Raw genomic sequence first — 8,769 nt, 5'->3', positions numbered from 1 at the left:
GTCCTCTTGCTCCAGCCACCCAAAGCAGTGCCGGTCGTGCTGCATGCTCCTGCCTCCCATGGCCGGATGTGCTGCCGCGGAGGCCTCACTGCCCCTACTATTCCCACCGCTGGCCAGGCCCTGCGGCGACGGCAGCCTCACACCGTAGCCGAACCAGTGAACCCTCGTACTCCTCTCGGCGCGGGCTTCCACTGCCGCGTCTTCCCCGGCTCCTTGTCGTCCCCTTCCTAGGCCTCGTCGTCGTCCACTGCCCGGGTGCTCTCGGCGCGGCGTGGTCAACATGGTCAAGGAACAATTTCCATCGGACGTGGACTGTATGTGGAGAGGCTGACAGCTGGGTCCACGACCGGAGCAAGGAAGTGCCTCCTTATTACGCGGAAAATAATTATTCCTCCACCTGACAGCGGGGACTCACCAGACGAGCCACCGTATTTCACGAAAAAAATATTCCCCCCTAACTACTGGGACCCACCAGCTACACCTTCGCACGTAAGGAAGTGCGTCTGGGCAAAAAAAACGATTCGCCCCTCTGACTGCTGGGACCCACCAGCTACATTTTCGCACACAAGGAAGTGCCTGACAGTCGGGACCCCACCTGGTCAAAGCGTACGTAGCGTTGTCATTCTGGTCGCGAACGTGTACGTACATATTGGTCGTTGTAGAGGCGTGCGCGTGTCGTAGTAGAGGCGCACACGTAGCATGTACACGTACGTACAACGCCCAGGGTGCAAGAAAGAAAATACGGCCACGTATGTGTACATACGGGTGGGGTCTCGAACGCCTTCTCGCGCATACGTACATGGCTGGGTCGGAACGGAGAAACAACGTCGTCATCGTGTTCATGGGGAGCCAACCGGTGGGTCGGAACGGAATGCGTGGTCATGTTCATCGGGAGGGCTTGGACGGAATAGGCGATGGAAACGAGGTCTGGCGTACCGCACAATGGAGGAAACGGCCTTGTGTTCAACCGACCACGTTCAAAACGGGGTCCTGTTGATCGGGAGGGGCCTGGCGTACCGCAAAACGGAAGAAAGGAACCTCCTACGGTCGAAACGGGGGTCCTGTTGATCGGGAGGGGTGTGGCGTACCGCAAAACGGACGAAACGGACCTCCTACGGTCAAAACGGGGGTCCTGTTCATCGGGATGGGTGTGGCGTACTGCAAAACGGACGAAATGGACTTGTGTTGGAGCGCTACGGTTGAAACGGGGGGGGAGGGGTGTGGCGTACCGCAAAACGGGACTCCACGGGATACTGTTCATCTCCACCGTCGACCTCCTCCAGCCTCCACGGGCTACCGTCGACCTCCTCCAGCCTCCACTACAAAAAAATACACTTCCGTGATGATACGTGTTTGTCACAGTAGGTCGTGTTTTTTGTCATGCATGTACATCCATGACAAATTTATGACATAATCGAGATAGTCATACCTGTGCTGTCGTAGAAGTGTTCGATGACATTACCAAAATTATCATCACGGAAGTGTCCACTTCCATGACGATAAATCGGGCGTCACAGAAGTGCTTTCGTCAAGGGTGACCGACACGTGGCATCCAGCGCAGCGGAACATCGTTAAGCTATTGGGTCTGGTTTTCGATCCGATAACCCATTAACAGCCCCGACCAATGGGGATTTTCCACGTGTAAAATCATCATTGGCTGGAGGAAACACGTGTCGGCTCATTGTTGGGACAGATGTCATCCACTCATTGGACAGAAGGCGCCTATGATACGTCGACACGTGGCACGGCCCAACAGAGGCCCATTCATGTGAAAAGGTCGGCCCGTTTGACTTGGTCAAAAGGTGACGGGCCGGCCCATGGAAAGCATGTTAACGGCCTGTTAGCATATAACCCATTTACAGCCCGCTAACCCAAAGCCCATTACACCCTATCCGAATTAGGCCCAGTAGCGTCATTTGGGCCATCCAATATGATTCCAGCCCGTTTTCACTTCTAGCCCATGTATGGCCCATGACGCCTTTCGGCCCATATGAGGCCCTATGTAACTCTTGGCCTATTAACAGCCCGTGGTGAAACTGTCCCGCGATGAACAGTGTATTAGTTTAGACCCATTAACGGCCCATGGTGAAACTGGCCCATAATGAAAAGTGTATCGCTTTATAACCATTAAGGGCCCATTATTTAGTTGGGCCGTTTGCAGCCCATGTTATCTTTTGGCCTTCTCAGAGCCCATTTATTCTTGGGCTTATTTGGAGCATTCGGTTACTTATGGCCCGTTACTGTCATTTTCTGCTTGTGGGCCAAATTGAGCTCGTCATTACAGTTGGCCCGTTTGTGGTCCGTTAGTCTGTTGGGCCATTTTCATAGCATCACCAAATACGGCCTATTAACGGCCCGTTATGGTCAGCCAATAAAATGTACGATTTCCATTATAGTCCCGTCTACGGCCCATTAAAGGCCAGTACAAGACCCATAAATGAGTCGGCGGCCCATGGATCCTACGTGACGTAGAAGGCCCATGGATCCTACGTGACGTAGAAGGCCCATGGATCCTGCGAGACGTAGAAGGCCCATGGACACTATGAGACGTAGAAGGCCCATGGATCCTACAAGACGTAGAAGGACCATGGATCCTACGAGACGTAGAAGGCCTATGGTCGGGCGAGTTGGCCCCCATTTGAACGATATAGCATATTCAAAGAATTATCCTACTCAATACTATCACATCTAAAAAGCATACACTATACAACAAAGAGATCAAGGCATAGAAAGGTAGAATAATCCTACACTATACAATAAATAAATTACAGCCGATTATACCCACTGGGCATTATGGTACGGCACAGGTGATAATAAAGCATACACAAACAGCAAATTACATACACTGGGCATCAACTTAACTCCATTTGAACTATAATCTCTTCAGAAAATAGGATTGGCCGGATTCAGAGAGCACAAATTTTAGTCTGCAAAATCTCCAATTTCTTCATGGTTACCTCGGTGTCTTGTTTCATTTTTTTGACTCCTGCATCTAATACCTGCATGTCCAGTCTCAACTTGTTGATTATACATTGACAATCATGTACAAGTTGTGTTGCCACCTCTAGTTGATGCTCAAGAACATCAGCACATTCCAATTCCAATCCATAATCATTCAGTAACGGCCATGCCGCACTGCTCGCAGATTTTTGTGTTGATGCCACTTCATCCTGAAATGTTTCTGTAAGTACACATGACTAGGGCAAAAATATAGTTACAACAATGAAGCGAACAAGACACTATTTTGTACTACATGGCAAAACAGGACTAACAATAATGTTACACGTCACTTTCACAAAAAAAATGTTACACGTCATGAAGCATAAGCAGGTGATATTTTAAAAAGTATAAAAAAGATAGTCTGTGCAGCCTGCATACAGAAATCCCTCTTAGCTCACCAGAGGAGCATGATGTTGGGGCCCAATCGAAAACACAGACAATTTACAAATTTAGACAGCATGTTGCGTATAAGTAAGCAAGCAGTTGGCCATTCTGTACCTCAATTAAAGTCTTAGGGAGCATAATGAACAGCAGAGGGTTTCATACAAACATACTACAGCAGGCAAAACTATGCAATCATTAGCATAGTATAAACTAGATTGTGAGCCTCACGCAATAATAGTTGGTTAATAGACTTCAAAGCTTCAGGCACACTTTGGCAGAGTAATTAAATGGTAAGGTCTTTAATTATGTCAACTAATAGTGATACAAGTATCAGGCATAATTATTTGGGCATCTCATTAAGTGAGGACAAATAAAGCAATTGAAAAGAGAAAATTAACTATGCCTGAAACAAACAAGGAATTGAACTATTGAGTTGCATATAGTGACTTACCTTAGCAGGTTGAAGAGGCTCAGCGCAGCTCCTACTTCTTTTGCAAGGCTCCTTCCTAACATCTTGTACTTGGAAATCCTCAATCTTATCTTCATTGCACCCCCTCTGCAACGTGACACAAACTAGTTACTCGTCTCCTTGGAAGATAAATATGCATACTTTTTCCAGTCTGTGAACACAAAAGGATGAGATTATAACAAAACAACACCACATAATGAAACAGGCCGCATCTCTTGCACTTGCACACAATGAAATGAGCATTTACTATGTCTGCACTATGTAAAAAATAGGCATACCTTCGAACTGGATCTCCCGGTACTCTTGGAGAGCCTACTGTAGTGTACAGCCAAACCTTTATTCACCTATGAGTTAGACAAGGCCCCACTACAGCAGCCCTTAGTGTTTAAATCGTTGACAAGCTCTATTAGAGTGTTAGGTCAAGAACAGCAAGTAATCAAAGCAAACAGTCCTAGTATGGCTGGCTGATGCAAACAAGCAATTGAATAGATGTGTGAGCAAATCTTACATATCAAGAAAAGAAGCAAAGAAGGAGGCTTAAAGACCATCACTTGACTGACCAGATTTAAGGGGCATTTAAACATCATGTGCAACGTATGAACTAACATAAACATTGCATATTCCAGATTCTACAATGGAATGCACATGTATTAGGATATGCCATGTATGATGATGCCTAAATGTACAGATAGCAGGCAGGAGTGATTAATCATTGCACGCACAATTGAATTGAAGGTTAAGGGCCAGTTCAATTCCTCCTTTTCAGGGTATATTGTCAAAAAAGCCATAAAAGATGTAAAGAAGTCATTTTTGAGTTATGGGCTTGGGCTTAACTAATTCCGCTTTGGAGGGGGGTGTTTCGGGTAGAACCTCACTAAAAATTGAAGGGAAGGGGAATGATGAGTTGCTACAAGCTGCTCCTGCTGCTGCTATATGATGAATTGCTATGAGCTGCTCCTGCTGCTGCTATATGATGAACTGCTATGAGCTGCTGCTGGTATATGATGAATTGTAGACTGCTGCTGCTGTATGATGAGTTGCTATGAGCTGCTGCTGCTCTATATGATGAGTTGCTACAAGCTTCTCCTGTTGCTGCTATATGATAAATTGCTATGAGCTACTCCTGCTGCTGCTATATGATGAATTGCTATGAGCTCCTGCTAGTATATGATGAATTGCAGACTGCTGCTGTATGATGAGTTGCTATGGGTTTCTGCTGTTGCTGTATGATGCTTCCAGGTGGTGCTGCTATATGATAATAACCAGCCACTTGGACCATCGAATTTCAACAAATAATTGTTCTTCATTTAAATGTGGGTCATGCGTTCTTCGTTTAAATTAGGCAATGGGATCTGTACGGAAAACATTGACCAAAGTAGATTGTGCCAAGTAGATGGTATCTTTGTATTTGCATTTTGAGCAAATAGTGATGGTCTGTTTTCCTATCATATTAATTACTGCACTGGGTTCAATTTGTGATGTTTGCAAGTCAAATTAATTTCCATATGTGCAGCAAAATGATAAATATATATAATGCAATCTAGACTTTCCACTGATCATACCAAAGATAAGCTGAAAACGCAATGAAAAGAATTGGTTGGCGTATTACATGGAGCTTATATTCACATGTGCTTATTTTCTTAGGATAACTCGTAATAACTGTCCCTTAGAAACTTGGCTAATAGAACTGGCATACAAATAACATGTCATGATGATTGCAATGGAGGAGTGACATACCATAGCACACTGTATAGGCTCACCGCCGCCTCTCCTTTTTTTGCGATGTTCCATGAAATTGCCACATACATCTTGTACTTTTTCATTGTGTAACCCTATCTGCAAGTTGACACGGCTAATTTCAGACATCTCTACATGATACTACATTGCATATCCCTTGCGCATATTTAAACCACCAATTAACGATTGTGTGCGTACCATAAACTAGCCATGACTCTGTATGCTGGACTGGCAGGCACTCTAAGTGAGCCTAATGTAGTGCACTGGAATTCCTACATGCCACCTACGATTTGGTGTAATGTACTGCCCCTGTTCCTAAATATATGTCTTTGTAAAGATTCCAGTATGGACCACATATAGATGTATATAGATGCATTTTCGATTGTAGATTCACTCATTTTGCTCCGTATGTAGCCTATAGTGGAATCTCTAGAAAGACTTATATTTAGGAATGGAGGTATGAGGTAGTATCATGTATGACATCTACATATCTAATTTAGCAGCCAGTAGTAGAAATCATTGTCTGCACAAAGGGATTACTGGTCGAAAATCCTAGCAAAGCACGCTGGTAGGCACAGAACAATACAAGAGAGAGAGAGAGATGCACTTACAAGATCATAGCAATGCCTCAGTCCGGGATCTTGGTTGGCCAAACTGTTAGATCCAGAAGAAACATCGTCCTTGTAGTTTTTGCCAGCTGCATAACATGTAACAGCGACCGGTTAGTATATTTGAAGTACATCGGGCAGGTGATGCTGGACGGGTTTAAAGGTGACAAGTACCTACGCCGTGGTAGGTGCTTGGCATCTCTCCAGACGGTGGGAATTAGGTTAGAAACATCGAGGGTGATGATGCTGCGCTGGCTGTCGGGGTCCGGTAAGGAGATCTAGAACCGTCGAGTAGGGTGTTTGTGGATAGGCTCCGGTAGGGTGGACTACGGTGTGGGCGAAGCGGATCTGTGGCCGTGGACGAGGGCGTAGGTGAAGCTGCTCTGGTGGTTGTGTTAAGGATGGTGTCGGCGACACGGATCTGCGGCCGTGGACGGGGCGTCAGAAGCTGCTTCGGTGGTTGGGTTAAGGATGGTGTCGACGATGCGGATTTGCGGCTGTGGACGGGGCGTCAGAAGCTGCTCCGATAGGGTGGATGAGGGTGCGAGGAAGCGGATCTGAGGCCGTGGACTTTTGAGTTTCCAAAGCGGCCCCGGTAGGGTTGAGAATGGTATAGGCGAAGCTACTCCGGTAGGGTTGACGCTGGTGTCGGTGAAGCGGCTCCGGTAGGGTTAAGGAAGGTGTCGGCGAAGCGCCTCCGGTAGGGTTGAGGAAGGTGTCGGCGAAGAGGATCAGAGGCCGTCGACGGGGGCGTCGGTGGGGCGGCTCCGGGGTGTGTGGACGAAGCGTCTCGGATGGGGAGTACGAATGAGCCGCTGCAGATGCGCGGCGGTTGACGAGAGTACCGGCAAAGCAGATCCGGCGCCGTGGACAAGGCCGGCACTGAATGGGCTGTGGTACAGTGGTGGATGAGCAGTCTACTTGTTTCTAGGGGAGGTGGGAGGGGTAGATGCGGCCGCAAAAGCAGATCCGGCGAGGTGGATGCCGCTGGCAGTGAATGGGCTATGGTACGCTGGTGGATGAGCAGTCTAGGGTTTCGAGAGGGAAGGGGAGAAATGGCGATGAAGTACGGACGGTGTGATGTAAGATGCTCTGGTACTGTGGAGTTGGTCGTTTTTGCCGGAGGAGGGGAGAGGAAATGGGGGTGCCGTGTAGTGGCGGGAATCAGAAGTTACCAAAGCAGCCCCGACCTATCATGTACATGAGGGCGGTATTGTAACTGTTGGTCTCCGTGCACCAAGGACAAAAGGGGGATTTCGAATGCTAAAGACTAAGGTGGCGGAAATTTTAGAAGGAGGCGGGAGATTTTGCCGCCCGCGGGATCGTTCGTATCCAGTTTCAACTAATTTTGGACCGTGCTAGCGGGAAGGTCATGCTAGACTGTGTACACGGGGCACGCGTCAACAGTTAATAACTGGTGTGAAGTCCACCCTAGAAAAAAAGACAATATCTCGGGATGATGCGCCGATAACTTGGACGTTTACATGGGCGCGACCAATCATATGGGTGTAGTGGCGCGTTTACAAAAAAAGGGATCAAACGCTCAGCCTATGTATTTCTCGTGTAAATAGATAATTTAGTGCCATTGGTTATTTACTTTAAACATAATGCATTGACGTGTTAGTGTAGGGGCGCACAAAAAGAAATGGATATTGTAGTTAGCTACTTAAAAGTATTACCTCATATGATTACATAGCCTCCATTTCATAAATTGCGTAACCGTTGAATTCATATATGAATATTACATATATATTACTTCAAAATAGAAACTTAAATCATCCAAGACTAATGAATTTGAATGCAAGAGTAACAATGGTGCATGTGCATGATAGCTACATTGGTTGTTTGAAGAAACATCACTGTTACTTTGGCATGCACAACTGAAAAAGGTTTATTTAAATAGAAAAAATGTGATATGTGAGTGTCCAATCTTTATAGCGTTGAATCGACATTGTACCTTTGGCCACGATACGAAGTAGATATTTACTTATGTTCAAACGATGCACGTCCACGGTGCTAGATAGTGATACGTGAATGAATTGTGCAATCTCTCTCACACGCATACATATCCCATTTCGCTGTGGGCATCGGAATCACACACGCACACTTCGTGTATTTCTCTCCCTCCGTCAAGGTTAAATTCTTCTTTCTACCCCGTCCTACAAGTCTCTTACACAGAAACACACACGCTCTCTATGTCTAACACGCCCACCCCTTTAATTCCGCCCACCCACAGCCACTAATGTCTCAAAGTATAATAATGTCTCTCACACATATGCTATCTACCTATCCCTTAATATAGCTAGATATGTGTCACACAAACTCCTTCTCCCTACTAGCAAGATGCCCATGTGCGTTGCACAGAACATCAAGATGCATTTATATGAGAAGTTTATCTTGTGGGGAAAAAGGATGAACGAGGGAATGCCTTATTTGCAAATGCAGAGAGGGGTGTGGGTATCTTTTTGCAAAATTGCCATATTTTCCTTCATGTCCGTTGGATATAAATCGGATGGCCTATATTGCAGGATGGCAGGAACACCATCATCACCAACTCTGTTTTTTATAAGA

The sequence above is a fragment of the Triticum dicoccoides genome, chromosome 6B (genome assembly GCF_002162155.2).
Source record: "Triticum dicoccoides isolate Atlit2015 ecotype Zavitan chromosome 6B, WEW_v2.0, whole genome shotgun sequence".
Classification (NCBI taxonomy): domain Eukaryota; kingdom Viridiplantae; phylum Streptophyta; class Magnoliopsida; order Poales; family Poaceae; genus Triticum; species Triticum dicoccoides.
The sequence above is the reverse complement of the archived record's forward strand: the minus strand, read 5'-3'. Positions refer to the sequence as shown.